At 44.5% G+C, this 25,977-nt stretch overlaps 1 protein-coding gene and 1 pseudogene across 5 annotated transcripts in view; one reads left to right on the top strand and one right to left on the bottom strand.

Annotated features, from left to right (window-relative positions):
* FAM219A (family with sequence similarity 219 member A) overlaps window positions 1-25,977 on the bottom strand; it is a gene marked incomplete at both ends in the record, with an annotated part of 65,579 nt that overhangs the window by 11,940 nt on the left and 27,662 nt on the right. The window lies entirely within an intron of this gene.
* Window positions 17,235-18,631, top strand: LOC308272577 (melatonin receptor type 1A-like; annotated as a pseudogene). Its single transcript has 3 exons — window positions 17,235-17,398; window positions 17,659-18,157; window positions 18,215-18,631. The product of its transcript is annotated as a melatonin receptor type 1A-like (transcript).

Genomic DNA, 25,977 nt, shown 5'->3' with positions numbered 1-25,977 from the left:
TCCCTGGGTTCTGCTCACAATTTAGGAGGAAGGACATTTAGGGAACATGTGCAAAGGCTCAGAAGCACAATACCAATATTTAAGGGACAGTCAGAATTTTGCTGATTGAAGCCTAGAGGGTAAAAAGGGGCAGGAATGAAGTTGGTGGGGTCAGGAGGACACAGATGATCGTGGAAGGTGGGCCTTGGTATTTATTCTCAGATTATTGGGGGGCAATGAAACCTTAAGCAAAGGAGGAACATAATTAGATTTGAGGTGGAAGAGGACATTACCAGAGCCATGAATAAAAGGGGTGGGAGTAGAAGGACTAGAGGTAACTAGCACATAACTGCAGCAGAGATAGCAGAAGACACGTTAGGATAGGAAGGGGAATGTTACGGAGGATAGAACTGGCAGACCTCAGGGATAAAAGGTAAAGGACAAGTTCACATACTTCTAGCTTTCTATCTGGAGTTACCAGGAAAGGAGTACTAATTATTAAGAGAGAAATAATTGGTACAAGTGTGGTGGCACATACTTGTAATCCCAGCATTCGAGAGGCTGAGACCGGAGGATCGCGGTTCATGGACAGCCTCAGCTACTTAGTGAGGCCCTCTGAAACTTAGTGAGACCCTGTTTCTAAATAAAGAATAAAAAAATAGGGTAGGAGGTGTAGCATGGAGGTTGAATGCTCCTCCAGACCTACAAAGAGAGGGAGAGGGAGAGGGAGAGGAAGAGGGAGAGAGAGAGGGGGAGAGAGAGAGGGGGAGGGAGAGGGAGAGGGGGAGAGAGAGAGAGAGAGAGAGAGAGAGAGAGAGAGAGAGAGAGAGAGAGAGAGAGAAGAGAGAAAAGGCAGAATGCACAGCTATATTCCCAGTAAAAACAAGATCAAGTAATTAAGGGACTTAATTTAGTTTTAAGGTGTCATTTGGATATCCAGATGATATCACCAGTCAGTAGGAGATTTTCAAACTCAGGAAAGAGGTGTGAGTGGTCACAGTGTGGGTCACAGGGAAAACAAGCCCTTCCAGAGAGAATGGGCAGAGTGGAAGGAAGAATGAAGGATGGAGCCCTGGGGAACATGTAACCTGAGAGAATGAGTGGAAGAAGGAGACTAATAGGAACAGAGAGATGAGATCTAGGAACCAAACTAGGAAGCTATAGAGTTTCAAGGTGGAAGACACCAGCAGTGTCACACAGAGCAGATGGGTCCTCAAGGCAAAGACAAAAATTCAGAAATAAGGAAGTCACTGTGTTCAAGAGAACACAATTTTAGTTGAAGAGTAGGAGCAGAGCCCAGATTACAGAGGGCTTAGGAGAGACTAAGATATAAGTAGGTACAGACAGTGAACACAGGTTATTCTTTTAAGGAGCTATACTGAGACAGAGAGAAATTAGAATGGATGATAGCCAGAGGAAGTTTCAAGAGTTCTAGGATTTCTTAGAGCTAGGGAACACATGGCCACTGTCCTACACTAAGGGAAAGGAAGCTGGGTATAAAAGGAGAAATTTGTCTGTCTGTGCGTGCGTGCGTGCGTGCGTGCGTGTGTGTGTGGTATGAGGAATGGAACCCAGGGACATTTTACCTCCAAGCTACATCCCCAGACCTATTTTATTTTTTTATTTTGAAACAGGTCTCACTAAGTTGTAGAGGGCCTCATTAAGCTTTCGAGGCTAGCAGCAAATCTGCAATCCTCCTGTCTCTCCCAAGTACTGGGATTACAAGTGTGTGTCACCATGCCTGGCTAAAAGAAGACATTTGATGGTGCATGGACTTTGAGGAGTCAAGAGCAGATGGAGCCAGAACTTTGGACCGGAGGAGGGAAGTTCTTACTGAAATGGAAGGAGGTGAGGATGTGGGAGATGTAGGTATGTGGAAAGAGAAAGGTGAAAGTTAAGGGAGTTCCTTTCTAATCTCGTTAGGAAAGTAAAAGGGGTAAATACTAGGAGTTGGGAGGATAAGAGGGACATGTGGTGGCTGGCCAGAGCAGTAGGCGGTCAGACTGGTTGGCTCCCAGCTACAATCCTCACCTCTCTCCAGTCCATGATCCAACCACAAGGATGAAAGGCGCTCTCCGTGGTGCTGAACAGTCCTGCTGTGTATTGTGGACAGAGCAAGGATGATGATTCAGGGTAGAGATGTGATTCAATTTTAGCTTCCCCTTAGGAGAACGTAACCTCTGTATTCACCTCCAAGCACTAATTCTCAGGAAGATGGAAATTGAAATGGATTTAGAGTGAGAGATGAAGAGAAAAAGGGCTCATACCAACATTATCTAGCCTTTCTTTTCAGGGCACATAACAAAGTTTTTTCTAGTGTTAGAGGGAGCTGGGGAAGGTAGTTCTGAGTTAGGAAATGCTAAACATCTAACTCTGGAATAGAGTTATATCTGTACCCTGTTCAATCTCCCTGGGTAAAATCAGGAAGCAAGACAGAAAAGCAAAAAGCATGAGACAGGGTCAGGAAGAAAAGTGGATAAGAAGACATGAAATCAGAGGAGATCTGAGAACGGGAAAGTGGCTTGGGCCACTCTCTGACAGGTGAGCACATCAAGACAGGGCGTCAAGGATGGATCTCATCATAAATTGTCTGCAGGTCATCTCAGGAAATACCTGGGACTGTGGTCCTACTGTTTAGAGCTGCCCCCCCCCCCAACATCTGTTGGCTGGGAGTGGAAACAAGAATGATTAGATGTCACATTTAAGAGGCAGATCCAGCAAATATTCCTTAACTTCACTGAGTGCCTACAGCTAGGAAGAAACCTCACCTCCTGTCCAAGGTTATTCTGTAGCAACCTCAGCATTAGTTAGACCAGTCCTACTTCCCTGAAAATGGCTGGCTGTTCAGCCTCTAAGGCATTCTCTTCTCTCTCTGACTCTGCTCATCAATATGAGAACCATTTGGCCAATACAGCTCTTACTTAGTGGTATGAACTGAAGTCATACCTCAACACATCGGCCCTTTCCTGAGTTCCACTGTTGGGCAGCTCCTGCATTTCTTCTCATCTCTTCTCCAGGAGTTGTCTTCAATGCCAGGCCATTGGCCAGGACTCCTTTTAGGACACATTAAGATCTTTAGGAGCCAGGCATGATGGCACATGCCTGGAATCCCAGTAGTTGGGAGGCTGAGATAGGAGGATTGCAGGTTTGAAACTAACCTCAGCAACTCAGTGAGGCTCACATCAACTTAGCAAGACTCCGTTATCAAATGAAAAGTAAAATAGGGCTGGAGTGTAGCTTAGAGATAGAATGTCACCCATGTTCAATCCCCAGCACTAGCACCAAAAAAGAAAAAAATCTTTAGGGATGCACACAGTGGTGCACATCTGTAATTCCAGTACTTGGGAGGCTGAGACAGGAGGATCACAGGTTTGACGATAGCCTTAGCAAGTAGTAAGACTCTCATCAAACTATCAAGATTCTGTTTCAAAATTTTTAAAAATTGGGCTAAGAGTGTAGCTTGGAGGTAGAATGCCCCTGGGTTCAATTCCTAGCACCAATAAATAAATAAATAAATAAATAAATAAATAAATAAATGCAATTCATGAAAAAAAACTTTTTTTGGTGGTAGCAGAGATTGAACCTAGGGATGTTCTTCCTCTGAGCCTACCCTCTCAGCTCTTTTTTATGGTACTGGGGATTGAACAATACCACATCCAATGGATATTCTACTTCTGAGCTACACCCCTAGCTCTATTTTATTTTTTTATTTTGAAATATGGTCTCATTAAGTTGAAGATGGCCTCACTAAGTTGCTAAGGCTGGCTGCAAACCTGTGATCCTCCTGTCTTAGCCTCTCAAGTACTTGGAATACAGATGTGTGCCATCATACCCAATTGTATGCTAAAAATTTCAAAACTTACCTTTAGTTCCATCAGTTTGAGAAAACCTCTGCTATATTCTAGTGTATTTGAATACACTGTGGTTAGTGTATATACTATGGTTAGCAACACTCTCTAGTTTCTTTTCTCTGGAACTGGTGTAGCTTTCACCCTCCTGGTCACAGGGGTGGGCCTCCAGGAACCATGCTGAATCTATGTGGTACTGCCCTTCTGGATATATGCTTGGACCAGGCAGAGCCCATCTGTCTCCCCCAACATTGGAAAATGGGACTAAGAAGAGTTGTAATGTTTAAGATTGTAGAACTCTGCCCAACAGAGACAAGAATGAAGCTGATGAGAGCCTGGAAGGGTCAGAGAGAGTGTTCCCTGGGTTTCAAGCTCTGGTTCTAGAGGTTGCCATACCCTTCCAAGGCTTGACTGCATGCTGCCTTGAGGCTGTAAGAAACACCAGTGTCTTTATAGTGTATAGCTTCAGGTGGATTTTATTACTGTACCCAGAGATCAACAACTAATACATATTTATAGAACATTTAAAATGCATCGTATCTTTTATTCTGTACTTAAAAAATTAGTATCAGGACATAGATCTTCATACTCTAAAATGGGTTTTTTTTTGTAACTATCAGTTTAATGGCTGCATAATATTCACAGAGAGGATATACAGTGACTTTGTAATCACGTTGACATTCAGGCTGTTCACAATTTTCACTATTATAAAGAATGGTATACTGAAATCCATACACATTTACATTTAGGATCATTTTATAAATAAGATAGAATTACTAAGTCAAAAGCATGAATGTTTTAAAGATTCTTGACTTATACTGCAAACTGCTTCCCCAAGGGACTGTTCCAATTTACAGTGCCCCTGTCATGACTGAGAGTATAGCTGGTTTTAATATCTGATTTTTCACTTTGTACCAGGGGATTTCAGGCAATCACACCTATCCATCATCTTCGAAGAGAGCTCTGCTCCAGTCCTCATTTACCTGGTTCCCTATAGAGAATCTTTTTTCAAAGAACAGAATTTCCCCTGGGCATTGCCTGCCAGATAAAATACTCCTGACTCGAGGCCACCGATGAAGAACAAAAGGAGGGAGACATTGTCACACCGAAGCTCGTGAAGGGCTAAGTGGAGCACCAGCGCTGTCTGGCAGCCGGCCAGCGTGCTCCAGCTGGCCTTGCTTATGTGGGCACGGTAGCTGTGATGCCCGACACTGCAGAGCCAATGTCTCCCTTGCTTTTATTTTTTTTAATTTATTTTTATTGGTGCATTGTAATCATACATCACATTGGAGTACAAGACTTGAGAGGATATACAAGCACACATCATCCAATTAGCCCTCATCCAGTCCCCATCCCATTCCCTCCCCCTCCCTCGATCCCATGCTTGTTTGGTGATTAACTTTGATACATTTGTTTATGTACCTCCTGCTCCCTTGCTTTTAGACTTGGGCTAGGAGAACTAACCACAATGCCTCTAGAGTTAGCCATACTAGAGTGGAAGCTCCTACTCTTTTGCCTATTATTTAGTTTTTAGAAATAGCTAATCAGAAACAGGGGGAGGGCCGGGCGTGGTGGCGCACGCTTGTAATCCCCGCGCTTGGGAGGCAGAAACAGGAGGATCGCGCGGGTTTGAAGCCAGCCGCGTGCGCTGGCTTAGGAGACCCTGTTTCCAAATAAAAATGTAAAAATAGGTCTGGGAGTGTAGCCTGGAGGTAGAAGGGCTTCCAGGAACCCCAGTACCACCAAAAAAAAAAAAAAAAAAGAAAAGAAAAGAAAAGAAAAGAAACGGGGAGAACAAGAATTTGCAATTATGAATCTAGTAGTGAGATTTATTTTTTGAAATGGATAGACAAAGGGCCAGTGTGTCTTAAAGAAGTTCAGAATCCTGTTCTTTTTCATGGTTGGGGCTGTGCTCATCCCAGATCAGTTTTCTATTATTTGTTCCTATTCCCAGTCATCTGGAAACCCTGTGACCAAAGAGCATTTTGGGGAGATAGAACAAATTCTTCAACTGAGGGACATTCACTGCAGCAGCTGTGGCCAAGGAGACCAGCTTCACAACTCAGTTAATAGGAGCCAGAAGCTGAGAAACCTTTAATCCTTATGGGAGCCTGGCTTGGCCTAGCCCTGGCCGTCATCTTCCCCTTTATCTAGTCCTGAGACAGATCTTGGAGCCACCTGCCTTAAACACCTGGACCGTATCTAGACAGGTCTTAGCTTATTCAGTTCCCTGATCTGCAAGGTCTTTGGGCTCTGCATCACTCCCAACTACCTCATTAGGGAAAGATGATCTCATTTAATGGAGAAAGGAATGAAGATACAAAGTTCTTTAAAAATGGACCAAAAGCAGAACATGATGGTGCATGTCTGTAATCCCAGTACTTGGGGAGGCTGAGACAGAAGGACTGCAGTTGCAGTCAGCCTCAGCAACTTAGCGAGATCCTGTTTCAAAATAAGAAGGGCTAGGGGTGTAGCTTGGAGGTAGAATGCCCTGGGTTCCATCCCCAGTACCAAAACAAATAAATAAATAAAATCAGTTGTTTAAATGGTAAATCTTATGTTATATATATTTTATTTTATTTGTGGTACTGGGGATGGAACCCAGGGGCCTTCTACCTCCATGCTATACCTCCAGATCTATTTTATATTTTACCTGGAAACAGGGTCTCACTAAGTTGCTGCGAGCCTCACAAAGCTACTGAGGCTGGCTTTGAACCTGCGATCTTCCTGTTTCAGCCTCCCAAGTATTGGGATTACAAGTGTGCACCACCACACCTGGCTCATTGTGTGTGTGTGTGTGTGTGTGTGTGTGTGTGTGTGTGTGTGTGTATGGTACTAGGGATGGAATCCAGGTGCATTCTCTATACCTCTGAGCTATACCCCCAGCCCTATTTTTAATTCTTTATTTTGAAACAGGGTCTCATTGAGTTGCAGAGGGCCTCACTAAAAAACTGAGGCTGTCCTCGAACCGGGATCCTCCTGTCTCAGCCTCCCGAATGCTGGGATTACAAGTGTTCACCACCATATCCAGCTTCATTATGTATATTTTAACACAATTTAAAAAACTGAAAGCTGGGTGTGGTGGCCCATGCAAATTCCAGCATTTGGGGGCTGAGACAGGAGGACCCAGGTTCATGGCCAGCCTTAGCTACTTAGTGAGGCTCTTTGCAACTCAGTGAAAACTTGCTTCAAAATAAAGAATAAAAAATAGGGTCAGGTGTGGTGATGCATGCTTGTAATCCCAGTACTTGGGAGGCTGAGACAGGAGGATAGCGGGTTCATGGCCAGCCTCAGCCACTTAGGACCTACACAACTTAGTGAGACACTGTTTCAAAATAAAGAATAAAAAAATAGGGCTGGGGGTATACCTCGGAGGTAGAATGCCCCTGCGTTCCATCTCCAGTACTGCAAAATAAATAAATAAACACATAAATAGATAAATAAATAAATAACCCCCCCCCAAAAAAAAAACAAGTCAGGTATGATGGCACACACCTGTAATCATAGTACTTGGAAGACTGAGACAGGATTGAGACCAGCCTTAGCAACTTAGCAAAATTCTCAGCAACCTAGTGAGACTCTATTTCAAAACAAAAATATTAAAAAAGGGCTGAGGGTAGATCAGAGGTAGAATTCCAGTGTGTTCAATTCTAGCAACACACACACACACACACACACACACACAGAGAGAGAGAGAGAGAGAGAGAGAGAGAGTGAGCGAGCGCAAGGAGCAAGCTATAGAGCTTTAGGTAGCAAGAACCAGAGGATCATTCCAGGTAAGGAAAGATGTCTAGATGCTGAGGAGAGAGAATGCTCGGGAATCAGTATGGGGCATTTGGTTGAAGCTGCTTTGAAGACTAGTCACGAAGCCCTTCACATGGCAGTAACCAGAAGCAGGAGAGATACCAAGAGACACTGGCATTTGTCTGGGGCAGAATGACAGGAGGATCCTCATCTGGAACTTAGATCCAAATTTTACTTATGGACTTTTGGTAAGATTCAATTACTCAAGGAACTGAGCCTGGCCTGTACTGGTTCATGAATCTTTGGGGCTCTTGATTTTCCAGGAAACCAAAGTATTAGTCTGGCAGAATCTGTGGGTACATTTCCAAATCTCTTTTCTCTGGCTCTAGAAGAATAAAGAACTGACTGTCTGCAGTAGACACTGGCCTCAGAGGGTTGGTATCAAATAGCTTCTCCCCTCTGTGACACTTTCTGCCACTGTTCTGAATTTCCTTTTCAGCCTGTTCTTACTCTCTAGCTTCCATTATGCCTGGCAGATACAACTTTTTGCTCACAAAGACAATTTGTAGCTCTAAAGCCTAGTTCTCTGGCTAGAGCAGTCTCCTATTTTTTTTCCCTTTTTGTTATCCCAATAATTAAACATTGGTGAATTTACCACTTGCTTAAAAAGGTTTTTTTTTTGTGGTGCTGCAGATGGAACTCAGGGGTATGATACTTTCAAGCTACACCCTCATCCCTATTTTATTTGAAAACAGGGTCTCACAAAGTTTCTGAGAGCCTTGCTAAATTGCCAAGTCTGGCTTTGAACCGGTGATACTCCTATCTCAGCTTCTCAAGTATTGAGATTACAGGCATGTGCCACCATGCCCAGCTTTGTTTAAAAATTTGATAATAGAGCTGGGTGTGTGAAACATACTTGTAATTCCAGTACTTGGGAGGCGGAGACAAGAGTATTGCAGGTTTGAGGACAACTTCAGGAAGTAGTAAGACTCTCATCAGTTTCAAAAAAAAAAAAAAAAAAGCCGGGTGTGGTGGCACATGTTTGTAATCCCAGTACTTGGGAGGCTGAGATAAGAGGAACATGGTTTGCAGACAACCTCAGTTTAGTGAGGCCCTCTGCAACTTAGTGAGACCCTGTTTCAAAATAAAGAATAAAAAATAGTGCAGGGGTGTAGCCTGGAGGTAGAATGCCCCTGAGTTCCATCCCCAGTACTGCCAAAAAAAAAAAAAAAAAATAGGGCTGGTGGTATAGCTCAAAGGTAAAATGCCCCTGGGTTCAAGCCCCAGTACCATAGACACAATAAATGCATACATACATACATACATACATACATACACTGAAAACCAACAAGGGGTAGGAGGCACAATATACACTGGGGATAAAAAAGCACTATGACCTGGTTATTGCCAAGAATCTCCTTCCTTTCTCCCTCCCTCCTTTTTTTTTCAGAGCTAGGGACTGAACCCAGGGCCTTGAGCTTACTACACTAGTGCCCTACCACTGAGTTATACTCCTGCCAAGAAGACTTTAAAGGTGGAGAGATGACAGGCACACAAATCAGCAGAAAGGTGAACACGAGGACAGGAATGTGTGAAGGGTGTTGGGAGCACAGAGGAAAGAGTAACAGTGGTAGAGGCTTGCTACCCTTCTTACCATTGAGGGTCAGAACTGGGCAGAAGCCTGGTTGCATCAGAGGCTCAGCTATGGCATCCCTGGGCATTCTGGCAGAGGTTTGAAGCAGTGACTGGTGATGCTCAGTTCTAGGGGCTAGGACTTGTGTGTGTGTGTGTGTGTGTGTGTGTGTGCGCGTGCGCGCACGCGCATGCGGATTGAACACAGGGGCATTTTACCTCTGAGTTATTTCCCCAGTCATTCATTCATATATATATATATATATATATATATATAGATATAGATATAGATATAGATATATAAATTTTTTTTTCTTTTCTTTTGGAAACCAGCCTAAAATCTGCAGTCTTTCTTTCTTTCTCAGTTCCTATGTACTGGGATTACAGGTGTGTGCCAAGGTGCCAGACTTGGGACTCTGCTCTTAAAACTTAGTTGCTAGCTGGGCATGGTGGTGCATATTTGTAATCCCAGTACTTGGGAGGCGGAGACAAGAGGATTGCAGGTTCACAGCTGGCCTCAGCTACTTAGTGAGGCCCTCCCCAACTTAGTGAGACCCTGCTTTAAAATAAAGAATAAAAAATAGGGTTCTGGGTATAGCTCTGAGGTAGAATGCCCCTAGGTTACCTCCTCAGTACTACAAAAAACAAAACAAAAAAACAAACCAAAGCCAAATTAAAAAATATAACCTATTTGTGGCTGCTGAAACTTCTCCCTTGCCACAGGGTGGTTGGCCAACCAGGCACAGCAGGGTCTTTTCCTTTTCCACTGAAATGCACAACCAACCTTTCCATAGAGCAGGGGCAGGAGGCTTTAGGTGGGTAGCTGGGAAAAGTTTTCATTGAGAAAGCAGACATGGACTCTGAGTCTTAAGAATGATTAAGAGAGATAGCAGATCTGCTGAAACAATCTCCTGATGCCTCCCACCACGCCTAGAACCTGTAGTCACTCTTTCTAGACAGGTAGGTCAATCCTGAGGGCCCTGTGGAGGTTTGGGGTCATCTGGGACTAAATGAGGACAGGGAAGGGAAGGAGCAGATTATTTATTTATTTATTTATTTATTTACTTATTTACTTATTTATTTTTGGTGATACTGGAGGTGAATCCAGGGGCTTTCTACCTCCAGGCTATACTCCCCGACCTAACTTTTTTTTAAATTTGGAAACAGGGTCTCACTAAGTTGCTGAGAGCCTCACTAAGTAGCTGAGGCTGGCTTCGAACCTGTGCCATCCTCCTGTCTCAGCCTCCCAAGTGCAGGAATTACAAGCATGCACCACTGTGCCCAGCAGAAGTGGGTTAATTTGACAAAGCCTTCTGAATTCGTGTGTGTGTGTGTGTGTGTGTGTGTGTGTGTGTGTGTACATGCGCGCGCGCACACATGTGTATGTGTGTTACTGGGGATGGAACTCAGGGACATTCTACCTCTGGGATATACCCCCAGCCCTTTTTTAACTTCTATTTTGAAACAGACTGTTGCTAGGCTGATGAGTCTCATTAGTTGCTGAGGCTGTCCTTGAACCAGTGATCCTCCTGTTTCGGCCTCTCAAGTACTGGGATTACAAGCATGTAACACCACAACCAGCTCCGAACCCCTTTGTTAGTCAGCTTTCCATCACCATAACAAAATACCAGTGATAATTAACTTATAAAGAGAAAAGGCTTGGGTCAAGGTGTGGTGGTGCAACTCAGGATTTGTGAGGCTGAGACAGGAAGATCGCAGATTCATAGCCATCCTTAGCAATTTAGCAAGGCCCTATGCAAATTAATGAGACTCTTTCAAAATAAAAAATTAAATAGGGCTGGGGGTATGGCTTAGAGGTTGAATGACTCTGGGTTAATCTCCAGCACCAGAAAATATATATATGCACATATATAGAGGGAGTATATTTTAATTCACAGGTTTAGAGATTCTAATCTGCTCAGGCAGACCCATTGCTTTTTTTTTTTTTTTTTTTTTTTTTTTTGGTGGTACTGGGGTTTCTGGAAGCCCTTCTACCTCCGGGCTACACTCCCAGACCTATTTTTACATTTATTTATTTATTTATTTGGAAACAAGGTCTCCTAAGCCAGCGCACGCGGCTGGCTTCGAACTGTGCGATCCTCCTGTCTCTGCCTCCCAAGCGTGGGGATTACAAGCGTACGCCACTATGCCCGGCAGACCCATTGCTTTTAAACCTCTGCTGGGTGTGGTGGGTAACAATGGCAGAGCAGAGTGGTGGAGCAAACTGCGCCCCTCATGGCCTAAAAAGGAAAGAGGAAGGTGCTGGGATCTTACGCTCCCTTTGAGGTCATGCCCCCAGTGACATAAGGATCTCCCACAAGGCCCTCCTCCTAGGTTCCACTGCCTCCCCACAGGGTCACCCTGAGGACCAAGCCTTGAACACATGGACCTTTGGTATGACCTTGTCCATGCCATATCAACCCCCACCTGCATCTCTAAGAGAAGGTAGTTTTTGTGCGAGTCAACTGGGGAGAGATAGAAGGTGGAGGGAGACTCTAGCCTACACCAAGTTTGAGCTAGCACAGTGCTTTTAGCTTTCAAGCCAGCTGGTTGGTAGTTTTGCATTTATCAAAGGAAATAATACTCAGCTACTGAGCTAGATGAGTCTGGGGTCCCTGCTAGAGGGTCTTCCCAGGCTCAGGGTGGTAACGAGCCTTTTCCTGCCTGGATGGTGCAGTGACATGGGGTAAGTTGAGGGTACAGTCTCATGACCAAAACACCCACAGGAAGGGGCCTTGAAACAACCCATAACCAACAACCACCCAAATACCCCCACCCAAGCCCAACTCTGCTGCCACCCTCTGAGGAAACCCCCTCTGCTCTGGCTGCACAACTGCCATGGCCCCTCCCTACCTCTGCAGCTCTCACTTCTTCTGGATGGCTCTAACACACCCAGAGCCCACAGCCCTGCACTCTGGCAAAGCCTCTTTGTGGCTTTAGAACAGTGCTTCTTAGACACACACACATACATACAAGACTCCTGGGTATGTTGGTTAGGTGCAAATTCCAACTTGGCAGGTCTGGAGTGGAGCCCAGTGTCTGTGCTTCATACCAGGTCCCGGGTGTCACCAATGTTGTTAGTACAGGGACTACCCTTTGAGTGTCAGGGCTCTACACCCACATTCTCTCCCCACGTAGGCCCTCACAGAGCCCTCTACCCTGTGCTTGCTCTACACTCAGTGCCAAGAGGGGACACCATTTGCTAGGGGAAGAGAGGAGGGCCTCTCCAAAGATTGTGTTGGGAGGCAGCTCTCTAGGAGCTCTGGCTGGTCCCAGGTAGGGAGTTGTTCAGAAAGTTTTGCCCCAGGTATGGTTCTTCTGAATTCATCAAATCGTTTAGTTAATATTTTATATACTTTTTATTGGTGCATTGTAATTATACAACGGAGTGAGATTCTAAGTGATACATTCATACACGCACACATCACTTGGTGCATTTCTCTCTGCATTTGTTTAGTTGATATTGCTTGAACACCTGCTATATAGTACAGCTATAGCGCTAGAGGCTTTATATATATTATCTCATTTAATCCTCTTCGGAACCAAGTAAAGTAAATATCATTCTCATCTTAAAACTGGAGAACCAGATTGTGTGAAGTAATATGTTCGAGTCATACCTTGAAGGTGATTCGAATCTAATTTGTTCGTCTTTCATACCCCAGTCCCTCCTCAGAGCCATCAGGTAAAATCATGAAATCAGCACCTTATCAAAACCCACAGTGGTGGGACTGCTGTCCTGCAAAGCAGTCACTTGGAAACCTGGTACCTAGTCCAATCATGTCTTTTGTGCTCAGTACACACGTGAAGCCCTTTAGAAAATGGCATGGATGCTTTCTGATCACCAGCTTCCTGCTCGACAAGTTCTCCACAGGCAAGAAATATTTGAGCCACTGAAGCAGTCAATAACTCAAGATGGGGAGAGAGAGAGAGAGACTGGCAGGAAGCAGCAAGGAAGAAAAATCACTGGAAGAGAGAATGCCAAGCCCAGGAGGGAAAATCAGTGCATGGAAAGGAGATTAAAGGGCCACCACCACCACATTCGGTTCTGACTCCACACTTCAGGAACAGATATCATCCAGGCACATGGCAGAGAGCAGGTGTATGAAGATAATATGGCCCTGCCCATGAAGAGCTCGTAGGTCAGAGGGTACGGCAAATGAATAGCAGGTAACTTTAGTGTGATGCTAAGTGCTATGACTGAGGTTTGTACAGTGCTGTCAGGCACAAAATAGAAGCACTTATCCCACCCTGGGGAATTGGAGAAGACTTCCCCAAAGAAAGCTCAAGGATGCAGAAGAAATAGGAAGCAGAAGTGAATCAAATAGAGAAAAGAGTGGAGAAGAAAAGAAAGGCATGGGGAGAGAGGAAGATGCATGTGACTGTAGAACAGGCCAAAGAATTAGTTCAATTTTGCTAGGCTATTCCATGTCCAGAGGTAAAATGGCAGGTGATGAGAGGAGAATGGGAGAAAGACTTAAAATCATGAAGATTTAAAATCATATTCAGGGTTTTGGACTTAAAATGAAAATAGTGGTAAGGCATTGAGAATTTTTAGCCCATTGGCAGATCTATATGGGCAGATCAGTCTAGGAACAGAGTTGTTGGGAGAATGGGTAGAATGATTAAACTGGAGATAGGGAGACCAGATAAGAGTCATTGCAAGAGGAGATAAGAGCCTGATAAAGGCATTTCCCTTAGAGCTGGGAAAAGAGGATGGAGAAGAAAAACATACAGAGGTCAGGCTGACAGGGCTTAGCGGATGGGTCTGGGTTTCAGGGAAAAGGCCCAGCCAAGAATGAACCCAATTACCCTCTTGACTCAGGTAACTGGGTGAATTGTGATGATGCCAAACAAGACAAAGAAACAGAAATAGGAGTACGTTTTAATGACTTCATTTTATGCAGGAATGTGTATATGACTATAAATAGGAAGGGCTAGAGGAAGAATTGGAGGAACACCGACATAGAACGGGTATGCAGAAAACTGTAGCCATAGTTAGTGGGGCAGGGGATTGTGGAGAGACTGGTGTCCAGGTTATTTGGGATGGGCAGGGTTTGACAAGAATAATGTAAGATGGGGAAGAACCAGAACCAGAGCCCCGCTATATGACAAGAGAGACAGGCAGTGAGGCTGAGGGAAAGGACCAGCAGAGAACAGCCAGCTGTCTGAAAGAACGCAAGACACAGTTTGTTCTCAGGTTTGCTGACATTTCAGCAAAAACTTTATTTCGTTCTTAACTTTATGGGTCTGATCTTTGGGAGGCTTGAGATTGTCTACTCACAGAAGCCCTCTAGCACAGAAGTCCCGTCAAGTCCAGTCATGGTCCCGAGGTCATGGCAGGTATGCTGTTTCCTAAGTGTGGGCTGAAGGCGAGCGAGGCCGAGCACAGTCTGGCCAACCTTGAAGTAAAGCGAGTGGTGGGATGGGTATTGCCCCAAGTCTGGGTGCACCGGAGTGCCCTAGTGTAGGCTGGGCCACTTTTCCCAGGCTACAGCAAGCAGCAGCAAAGAAGGCCAGATGTGGTAGCGCACACCTGTGATCTCAGTACTTGAGAGGCTGTGGCAGGGGGATAGCAGGTTTGAAGACAGCTTCAGCAACCTAGAGAGACCCTGTTTCCAAACGAAAAATAAAATAAAAAGGGTTGGGGATGTATCTCAGAGGTAGAATGTTTCTGGGTTCAATCCCCAGTACCTTAACTAAAAACAAACAAGCAAACAAAAACACGCAGCAAAGACCTTGGACTTCTAGTCTTTGGGGCTGGAGGCAGCACAAACTTAACAGGAGTGCCCTAGGAATCCAGGACAGAGAGGGGAGCAGCCTGTGTTTTTGTGATTTTTCCAAAATATGAAATACTTGCTCTACCCAACTGTGAATATTAAGATGGAGGCTTAACCTTGGAATCTATACTCTGTTATGTGATAAGCATGATTGCTCACTTTGAAAACTTTCAGTAATATCTTCCTGTAAAAACAAAGTAAAAAAATTCTATTAATTTGTCCTCAAATATAGTAATAAGTAAATGCATGGCTCTACTGTGCCCAGAGAAGTTAAAAATGTACAGCTAAAGTTAGGTAGATATTTGTTCTTCAGTCTACTATGTCTAAACACTGAAGCCTCTGAGGGAGTGGGAAGGGCACTGAGGTGTGGGCAAGCCAGGCTTGTGTCAGGGCAAAGGACTGGAAACCTCAATGAGGTTGGACTGACTTCTCCCAAAACCTTGACCTTGGGGACCTACAGCATTTTGAAAAAATAATGGACATGAATGGCCTGTGTTTGCCTATTTAAAAAAATAGGTCTGTGAATGTTGCCAGAGTTGAGTGAATGTATTATGCTAGTCAATGCATTCGAAATAACCCAGTAAGTTGATTTTTTTTTTTTTTTTTTTTTTGCATGTGAGCTATGAGAAGAGTGCTTGTTCAGCAGCTAAACTTGGATACAATTAGAAGGAAGCTCCAGAAGTTACTATGTTCCCTGGCAGGAGAACAATGCTTTCTCTTCACCTACTCTATAACCTTGTGGCTATTGAAGGGCTAGTTACAAGGCCTTCCCATCTGGGCTTCAAGGAGGTATAGAATAGCCATTTCCAGGAATATTTTTGTGTTTTTGTTTTTGTAGTAGGGATTGAACCCACTACCACTCTAGCTCTATTTTATTTTTAATTTTGAAACAGTGGCCTTGCTAGATTGCCACTAAATTGTTGAGGCTGGCTTTAAACCTACAATCCTCCTGTCTCAGCCTCCCAAGTACTGGGATTACAGGCACACAACCACTATACCTGGATAGTATTTGGGCTTTTAAATGGACAACTAATTTCATAGGTAGTTGGAACCTGTCTTTTTCATATTTGGACTTTCATTCCTTCCTCACTCCCTTCTATCTTACTCTCTAATAGAAACCTCCTGAGTGTTGGTGATTATATCCTAGTCTGATATTTAGGAGAGAAATTTTTATTTCCTTGTCACACCTAGGTGAGACTAAAATAAGTTCCCAAATAAATTCTAAATAAATGATGGTCTGTGGAGAGAGCCCCCAAATCCTAGATGACAGGCTACAGTTTACCTGGGATGTTCTGGGTGCAGAGAGGATTTTACATTCTCACCCCCACTGCCTCTGGCCCCATTCCAGACAGCTGCAAATTGTCTGGATCGAGCTGCTTCGACCAGCTGATGTTATCGGCCTTATCCTGCCTGGAGCACGCAGATAGGAACAGGCAATGGCGCCGACTCACCAGGCGTAGTAATGTAATTTGGTTTCTGAAATCCAAGTATAAAATCTTGAAAGCTGATGTTTTTTAATTTACCTCAGGAAGAGGATGGTGGTGTGGAATTCCCAGTGGAACTATCTAAATAGGGAAATGGCTTCTGTCATGTATTAATAAACAGTTTAAAGCAATGGAAAAACATACAGAGGATTTGAAGGGAAAGTAAATGCCCAGTCTTTCTTGCCTTCTTCCTCCTGTCTCTGAGCTGTGCTGCTTGGTGAGGATCACTCCATTTGTGTGATCTCCATGCTGGGACTAGCAGGGCCTCTTCCTGAGCATTCCTGCGAGTGAGTTCTCTGTGTTCCAGAGATGTGACAAGCACCAGCCTGCACCTGGGATCATTCCATGGCAGTTTGTTTGAGTGGATCTCAAGCAGCACTTCTTTTGGAAAGGAGTTATTCAGGCAGGGCTAAGAAGGAGCAGGAGCTTGCCTTCCCTGCCATCTCCTCACTTCATGGTGGGCCGTTTTCCCCTGGGACTGCCAGGCTTTGTATTATCCTTGTTCCTAATGGGGCGCTGAGACCCTTCTCACTTTATGCTCCACTTCTTGTTAGATCTTACACTTTTGGCCTCACTGACAATAAGCTCTTAAAAGAAGCTTCCTGGGAGCAGCCTGGAGGGTGGCGAAGGAACATCGGGGTGAGGAGTAGGTGCGGGAGGCCATGCAGAGCCATTAAAAAGTGGGGCAGCAGGCTGGAGCTGCACTCGGCACCAGACGGCGCAGGCAGGCGGGCGATGGCCAGGTGGCCTTGAGTCGCCCAGAGGGGACCATGCAGGGCAATAGTAGCGCGCTGCTCAACGCCTCCGAACCCACAACCAGGGGTGGGGAGGGCACGCAGCAGCGACCTTCTTGGCTGGACTCCATGCTCGCCTTCATCCTCATTGTCACCACCGTGGTGGACATCCTAGGCAACATCCTGGTCATCCTGTTCATGTACCGGAACTAAAAGCTCAGGAATGCAGCTTCTGGCCTCCATGCTCCAGCTTCCATGCCCTGAAATCTGTGGTCCCCGGCCTCACATGTATTGAACCCCCAAATCTCCAAGGAAAATAACACAGCCATCCTACTGTACAGTGGAAGGAGAATAGGAATTAAAGCCAGAAGATCCAGCAGAGTCAACCGTCAAGTTAAAAAGTAGGAAGAGGAACTGGTAACAGAGGAAGACAGTGTCAAGAAAGAAAGATCAAAGGCAGGGTCAAGAAAGAAAGACCAAAAAAGAATATATTTGTGGTGAGCCTAGCAGTTGCAGACCTGGTGATAGCCATTTATCCATACCCCTTGGTGCTGACGTCAATATTTAACAATGGCTGGAACCTGGGATATCTGCACTGTCAAATCAGTGGTTTCCTGATGGGCTTGAGTGTCATTGGCTCCATATTCAATATCACCAGGTTTGCCATTAACCGCTACTGCTACATCTGCCACAGCCTGAAGTATGACAGACTGTACAGTAACAGGAATTTCCTCTGCTATGTGTTCCTCATATGGATGCTGACACTCGTGGCTATCATGCCCAAACTGAGGACTGGAACGCTTCAGTACGACCCCAGGATCTACTCCTGCATGTTCGCGCAGTCGGTCAGCTCTGCGTACACCATAGCTGTGGTGGTTTTCCACTTCATCCTTCCTATCATCATCATCATCATCATCATCATCATCATCATCATCATCTTCCTCCTCCTCCTCCTCTTCTTCCTCTCCTTCTCCTTCTCCTTCTCCTTCTCCTTCTCCTTCTTCTTCTTCTTCTTTTACCTGAGAATATGGATCCTGGTTCCTCAGGTCAGAAGGATGGTGAAACCTGACAATAGACCCAGACTGAAGCCACAGGACTTCAGGAATTTTTTTTACCATGTTCGTGGTTTTTGTGCTTTTTGCCATTTGTTGGGCTCCTCTGAACTTCATTGGTCTTATTGTGGCTTCAGACCCTGCCAGCATGGTACCAGGATACCGGAGTGGCTGTTTGTGGTGTATTTCAACAGCTGCCTCAATGCAATTATATATGGACTGCTGAACCAGAACTTCAGGAAAGAATATGGAAAATGTATAGTCTCACTGTGTACAGCCAAGTTGTTCTTTGTAGATAGCTCTAATGATGTAGCAGATAGAATTAAATGCAAACCTTCTCCATTAATAATCAACAATCTAGTAAAGGTAGACTCTGTTTAAAAACACCAAAGCATTATTGGAAAACTATCCAGACTGCTCAAGGTCTTACTCCTTTTCTTGTTTACTTTCCTCTTGATAGATGTGTAGAAAACAGAGTAGTTGAGAAACTTGAAGCTCTGATGAGGTTTTTATGTAGTTTCTGAGCTAGAGTGCTGTTAGTTTTGTGAATGGGTCTCTAATCCTGCTTATCAAGAGAAATGCAGACTGTATAGAATCATGTGTTACTGACAGCGTATGCGGATATGTTTGGGAGATGGTGGTTAAAGTAAGATGCTGAATGGATTCAAGTGATGAGAGAGTGTGAAAAACTTTTATTTTATTGTAAATGTGTGCCACAAAAGCAGTTCAGTCCTCTTTATCTGTAGATTCCCATCTTTGGATTGAACTAACCATAAATTGAAAATATTCAGAAAAGAAAATTATAGCTGTACTGACCATGTGCAGACTTTATTCTTGCCATTATTCCCTAAACAATGCAAAACAACTATTTACATGGCACTTATGTTGTATTATATATTATAAGTAATCAATAGATAATTTAAAGTACTATGTATGTGAACAAAAAAGAAGCTCCCTGTGAATACCAGGCTAGGCTGGACCTTCTGTAACACTCTTACAGCTTTCCCTGCCCTAAACCTTTTTTCATGCACTTATCAAATTTTACTTAAATTATTATTTGTAAAATTTGCTTGTTTGATAAATGTTCTTAAAAGTAGGGACTGTGCCTTTCTCCACTGTGTCTTCTCAGTGTCTAGTACAGAAAAGGAAGGGTTATAATCTGATAGCAGAGCTGGGAGTGGTGGCGAATACCTGTAATCTCAGTACTTGGGAGGCTGAAACAGGAGGATCAGGATCACAGGCTTAAGGACAGTCTCAGTAAGCAGTGATACTCTCATCAACCTAACAAGACACCATTTCAAAATAAAAATAAAATAGAGCTCAAAGTGTGGTTCACAGTTCGAATGCCCCTGGGTTCAATCCCCAGTACCAAATAATAAAATAATAATCATCATCACTTCATAGCAGATAACTACTACTTGGTTTGAAGGCATGGCAAGCTTCTTTTCATGACAGAGAGGTAGCAAAAGGCTGGTGGCCTACCACGCTGCACCACAGCCTGTCTAATGGTGTCCCAGACAGATGTTGCATTTTTTATCCTTTTTAAAATCTTCTATATAAGTCTTTAGCTGGGAGCTGAAAGCTTGCCTTCAAGGAAGTTATCCTGGAGAATAGCCAAATAAGGAGTCCCCAAGCTCCCACTCACTTGCTCATTCACCTGAAGGCCTGATTTAGTTAAAACCCTCAGGCTGGGCATTATAACACACACTTATAATCCCACAACTTGGGAGGGGGATTAGAGGTTCATGGCCAGCCTCAATAATTGACTGAGGCCATCTGCAACTTAGTAAGACCCTGTTCCAAAAAGTAAAAATAAAAATAGGGCTGGGGTGTATCTCAAAGGTAGCATGCCCAAAGGTTCAATCCCTAGTACACAACACACACACACACACACACACACACACACACACACACACACACACTTAAGGTCCATGGCCAAAGCAGTAACTCAATTCCAAGTCAACTTCTCATAGGAACTGACTACTAGCTAGATAGACTGAAACTTCTTTGTGACTCAAGGGCCAGACTTAGCTATTTTATTGCAGATATATACCTCTACAATCAAATGATTAAGGCCCAACTATTACTGTTGAGTCTTAGAGAAGTAGGCAAAAAGCTTGAAAACAGAGCCATCAGAAAACTCTGAGGGGGTGAGGCTCCTCTGATCCTGTGTCTGTTCAAAGTCTTTTCTCTTTCTTTCTTTCTTTCTTTCTTTCTTTCTTTCTTTCTTTCTTTCTTTCTTTTTCTTTTTCTGTGGTACTGGGGATGGAACCCAGGGGCACTGTACCTCTGAGCTACACCCCCAGCCCTATTTTTTAGTCTTTATTTATTTATTTATTTATTTATTTGTGGGTCTGGGGATGGAACCCAGAGGAATTCAACCTCCGAGCTACACCCCCTGCCCTACTTCTTATTCTTTATTTTGAAACCAGGTCTCACTAAGTTGCGGAGGGCCTCACTAAGTAGCTGAAGCTGTCCGTGAACTGTGATCCTCTAGTCTCAGCCTCCCGAATGCTGGGATTACAAGCGTGCGCCACCACACCTGGCAGTCTTTTTATTTTTGAAATAGGGTCTCACTGAGTTGTGAAGGGCCTTGCTAAGTAGCTGAGGCTGTCCGCGAACTGTGATCCTCCCGAATACTGAGATTACAAGCATGCACCACTACTCCTGGCCTCTGTTCAAAGTGTTTTCTAATGACCTGTTTAAAGTGTTTTCTGTTTCCAGTGTTTTCTGACATGGCTTACAACTATGCTCACCAACCAATGAATTCTTGGGAATTCAGATGTCATGGCAAAGAGACTCTGAAGGGAAATACAAGAAATCTCTCAGAACAGTAAACATATCCTTTGGCTTGAGAGTAGGGGCTGTGGACTGCAGTGTGCTGTGAATTACACCAACTTTTTTTTTTTTTTTTTTTTTGGTAGTACTGGAGATTAAACATAGGGGCATTCTACCTCCAAGATATACTTTTTTTTTTTTTCCGTGGTACTGGGGGTGGAACCCAGAGGCTTTCTACCTCCAGGCTATACTCCCAGACCTTTTTTTATATTTTATTTGGAAACAGGGTCTCACTAAGTTGCTGAGAGCCTCACTAAGTAGCTGAGGCTGGCTTCGAACCCGTGCGATCCTCTTGTCTCAGCCTCCCAAGCGCAGGGATTACAAGCGTGCACCACCACGCCTGGCTCAAGTTATACTCTTGGCCCTATTTTTACTTTTCTTTCTTTTTTTTTTTTGTGGGTCTGAGGATGGAACCCAGGGCATTCGACCTCTGAGCTACACTCCCTACCCTATTTTTTATTCTTTAATTTGAAACAGGGTCTCACTAAGTTGCAAAGGGCCTAAGTAGCTGAGGCTGTCCGAACCACGATCCATGCGCCACCACACCTGGCTTTACTCTTTGTTTTGAAACAGGGTCCCACTAAGTTGTAGAGGGCTTCACTATGTAGCTGAGGCTGGTTGCGAACCTGTGAGCCTTCTCTCTCGCCCTCCCAAGTACTGGGATTACAAGCATGTGTTACCGTCCCCAGCCTGCACAAACTTTTGAGAGTCCATACATGTCATTTCCCTGAGAGCCCAGATCTGTTTTTATGCAGGAAGTAAGATCCCAGAAAAAGCCTCCAGGGCCGAGAGTAAATTTGTTGTCCCAGGTCAATGCCAGATGGCAACATTCTGGGATTAGAATTTATAGGCTCTTCTTTCTAGCCAGCTGCTCCCTCCCCTGAGTCCAGCACTGTATCTTCTTCTGAATGCTCAGGATTGTATTGAATTTAGTAAGGTTTGTGGTGACATAATCATGGTTCCTAAATAAAACAATGAGTACAGGTCTCTGCTGTGAGAGAGGCAAACACAAGGGGACCTTTGCCCCTGAGAAGAGACCAAGAGCAGGCTCTGGCCGAGGTTAGGCCTGCTCCACTTGAACAAAAACCAACACAAACAGACCTCTTGGGATATGGCAAAGTCCTCATCAGTTGTTTCTTCTCCAGGCATTCTTGTGCACAAAAGGGCTTATGAGCCAGTCCCACAGTAAGGTCCTCTCCTGGAAGCTCTAATGCGCTGTTTATAGGAGCGAGAGAGGGCTAGGCTGAGGGACTTTCTGCATCCAGATCACCTGATCTTCTTCCTCTTCCTCCTCCTCTTCCTCTTTTCTTTTTCTTTCTTTTTTCTCTGTGTGTGGTACTGTGGATTGAACCCAGGGGCATTTTACCTCTAAGCTACATACCTAGCCCTATTTTATTTTTTATTTTGAAACAGGGTCTTGCTAAGTTGAGGAGGGCCTCACTAAATTGCCAAGGCTGGCTGTGAACCTGTGATCCTCCTGGCTCAGCCTCCTGAGTACTGGGATTACAAGTGTGCTCCACCACACTCAGCTTGTCTAGATTTTCTGGGCACCTTTCACCCACATATGAGTTACTACATCATCAATGGCCCCATCTCTAGGGGCAGTCTTCAGCAATACCTCTTCAGATGGAGTGGGGACAGCCCTAGTCATTCCAGCCTAAATTTTGCCAGGTCTACTGAGGGCTCAGTAACACCAAATGTTTTTCTCTTCTCCTTGATAGTTCCTTCAATAAAGGGCCCAAGGAGGGCCTTGCACAAGGTCAGAGTAGGGCCGATCAGAGGAGCAGGACATTCCTGAGTGTGTTTGCTCAGCCTCGATCCAGGTGGATTCACTTTCTTTCCTCACTTACCAGCCCAGGGAATGTTCAAGTGAAAGCACAGTATAACCAGCATAGTATAACCTCATTTTCTGGCTCTGATTCATTTCCCCACAGGAGAGATCTGGTGGTAAAGGAGAAAACTTTGGCTTGAAAGTCCAAACCCTCGTAGATGGTTATGTCTCTTCCACCCTTTCAGGTTCCTCACATTCCCTATATGACTTGGGGAGTGGGAGAGGAGACCCCTCTTTGGTGCTGAGCTAACTCTCCTCTGACTATCTCTGGGCCTGTGCATGGCTAGAGTGAGGGTGACATCTGTGAGCTCCCAGACTCTCTACTTGCACATGCTCCTCCCATCCCATGGCAATATACTTCCCCTAAAAGAAGACATTGGGGGGGTACTGAGGGTGGAATCCAGGGGCTTTTCTACCTCCAGGCTATATTCCCAGACCTATTTTATACTTTATTTGGAAACAGGGTCTCACTAAGTTGCTGAGAGCCTCCCTAAGTAGCTGAGGCTGGCTTCAAACCTGTGCAATCCTCCTGTCTCAGCCTCCTAAGAAGACATCTTTAAATCAAGTGTACCTCTACTGCCATGCTGAAAGTTCAGTATGGCCACAGAAGCTCCTACTTCATGTCTTAAAATGTGCTCCGTGTCTCTCTTTAGTGCCCCTCCTTCATTGAAGAAGGGACTGCAGGGATGTTAGAGACAGAGGAACTTTTAACATTTCATTAGTCAACTGGACTCCCAACTACTGGGATTATAAGCGTGAGCCACCATGCCCAGCAATAAGCACAGGGTCTTAAGGACACAGGCATTCAGGTCTTTGAGAGCTGGAAGAGAGGCAGAGCTCCCCCAGGAGCTATCCAGGGTTCTGAAACACCTCCCCTGGAGACCTTGGAGGGTCTGGGCAAGAGCCCTGCCTGTTGGTTAATGCTGACCTTATATGTGGCTGGCTCATCTCTGCCCACCAGTGGTACCAAATGCCTGTTTGGACCCACGGACTACATGACCTGAAATAGCTCCAGAATGACTCCAACCATTCTCTATGACTGCAGTCTGGGCTCAATGCCAGCCTGGAGCAGCCTCACTCCTTGGCCAAATTTTCAACAAGGGGTGAGGTTCAGGATCTCTGTGGGTGTGAAAAATCTCTCCCAGTCTCTTTGGAACCTCAGGACAAAATGAGCCTGGCTCAGGGACAAGGTGGCCATAGAGGAGGGAGGCAGTTCTTCATGTGGTACATCTGCAGGCAGCTCCTCAGCTCCTCTTCTCCCCTCAGCAGCCACTCCACATGTATGTGTGAGCATGCACACACCCCAGACCCTCCATCCTGTTGCTGCAGAGCCTGTTCTGTTGCAGGGAAGGTAGAGCCTCCTTTTCTGCACTTGAGAACAACACACCTGTTCTGTTCTCATCTAGATATTACAGAAATATGGCAAAAATCTGCAAAACTTAACATTTTCTTTCTAAATTGAAGGGGGATATGGTACTGTAAAAAGTCCAGCTGGGCTTGGTGGCACACACTTGTAATCCCAGCATTTGGGAGGCTGAGTCAGGAGGATCGCGGTTTGAAGACAGCCTCAGCTGCTACTTAGTGAGTCCCTTTGTAATTCAGTGAGACCCTGTTTCAAAATAAAGAATAAAAAATAGGGCTGGGGGTGTAGCTCAGAGGTAGAATGCCCCTGAGTTCCATCTCCAGTACTGCAAAAAAAAAAAAAGGAAAGAAAGAAAGAAAGAAAGAAAGAAAAAGGGCCACATTTTTTTCTTCTCTCATATATAGAAGCTAGAGAGAAAAAAGAAACAAAAAAGATTTTAGATAATTGAGGAGAGTAACCAGTAGAATAGGAGAAGGATGGTGAGTAGGGGAAAAGGAAGAACTGATGAAGGAAACCGTTCAAATTGTGCTGTGCCCATAGAATAAAGGAATCACTGCCAATCACGCGATTATGTATGAGGAGGGATGGGTAGCAGGGTGGGACCTGAAGGGAAATACACCAAGACCTGTGTGCGTGTTTGTTTGTATGGTTCTGAACTCCAGTATAATGTATAATAACAATGTCCAATAAAAGCATTTAAAAAGTCATTCGTTTTTGGCTGGGCGCATGCTATAATCCCAGTACTTGGGGGGCTGAGACAGAAAGATCCCAGGTTTGAGTCTAACTTCAGCAACTTAGTGAGACTCTGTTTCAAAAAATAAAAAGGCTGGTGGTGTAGCTTAGAGGTAGAATGCTCTGGCTTTATTTCACAGTACCCTTCCCCCCCCCCAAAAAAAATCACTAGTTTCAGAGTAAGTCCTATCTCACCTCTCTGGGTCTCCTTTTTTTTTTTTGGTGGTACTGGGGATAGAACCCTTCTACCTCCAGGCTACATTGTCAGACTTATTTTATATTTTATTTCTCAGGTGATATTTGATCATCTTTTGGTATCATTGGACAGTGCTGACCAGATATCTCTGGACTCTCCCTTGGCTTTATGGAAACATTTTTGCTTTTTTCACTGTACTACGGATTGAACCCAGGGGCATTCTACTTCTGAGCTATATCCCTGGCCCTATTTTAATTTTATATTTTGAAACAGGACCTAAGCTACTGAGGCTGGCTGCAAACTTGTGATCCTCCTGTCTCAGCCTCCCAAGTACTGGGATTACAAGTGTGCAGCACCATGCCTCGCTGGAAACATTCTACCCTATAATGTTCTGATACCCTCCTTGCTGATTTTTTTCTTTTACTCTAGATGTAGGTGTTCTGCCCAGTGTGCACAATCTCTTTTCTCCCCCTACATGTTCTCTCCTGGCATTTCACATAAACTTATTATTTTGAGTAATATATTTCTGGGTTTTACTCCCAAACCTTAATTAGCTTTGACTTCTCTAAAGTGCCAGACCCACGTTTCCAACTGCCTGCTAATTCTACTGATGTCATGCTTACTCGCAGCTTACTTCATCTGTTTAATACTCCTTATCAAACACACTCAAAAAATGGGGGGGTATTTTTTTTAATTTTTTTTTATTGGTGAGGGGTGTTTTAAAAACTTTTTAGTTTAAAATAATTTTATATTTACTTATAGGGACA

The sequence above is a fragment of the Muscardinus avellanarius genome (genome assembly GCF_963383645.1).
Source record: "Muscardinus avellanarius genome assembly, chromosome: 13".
Classification (NCBI taxonomy): domain Eukaryota; kingdom Metazoa; phylum Chordata; class Mammalia; order Rodentia; family Gliridae; genus Muscardinus; species Muscardinus avellanarius.
The sequence above is the reverse complement of the archived record's forward strand: the minus strand, read 5'-3'. Positions and strand labels throughout refer to the sequence as shown.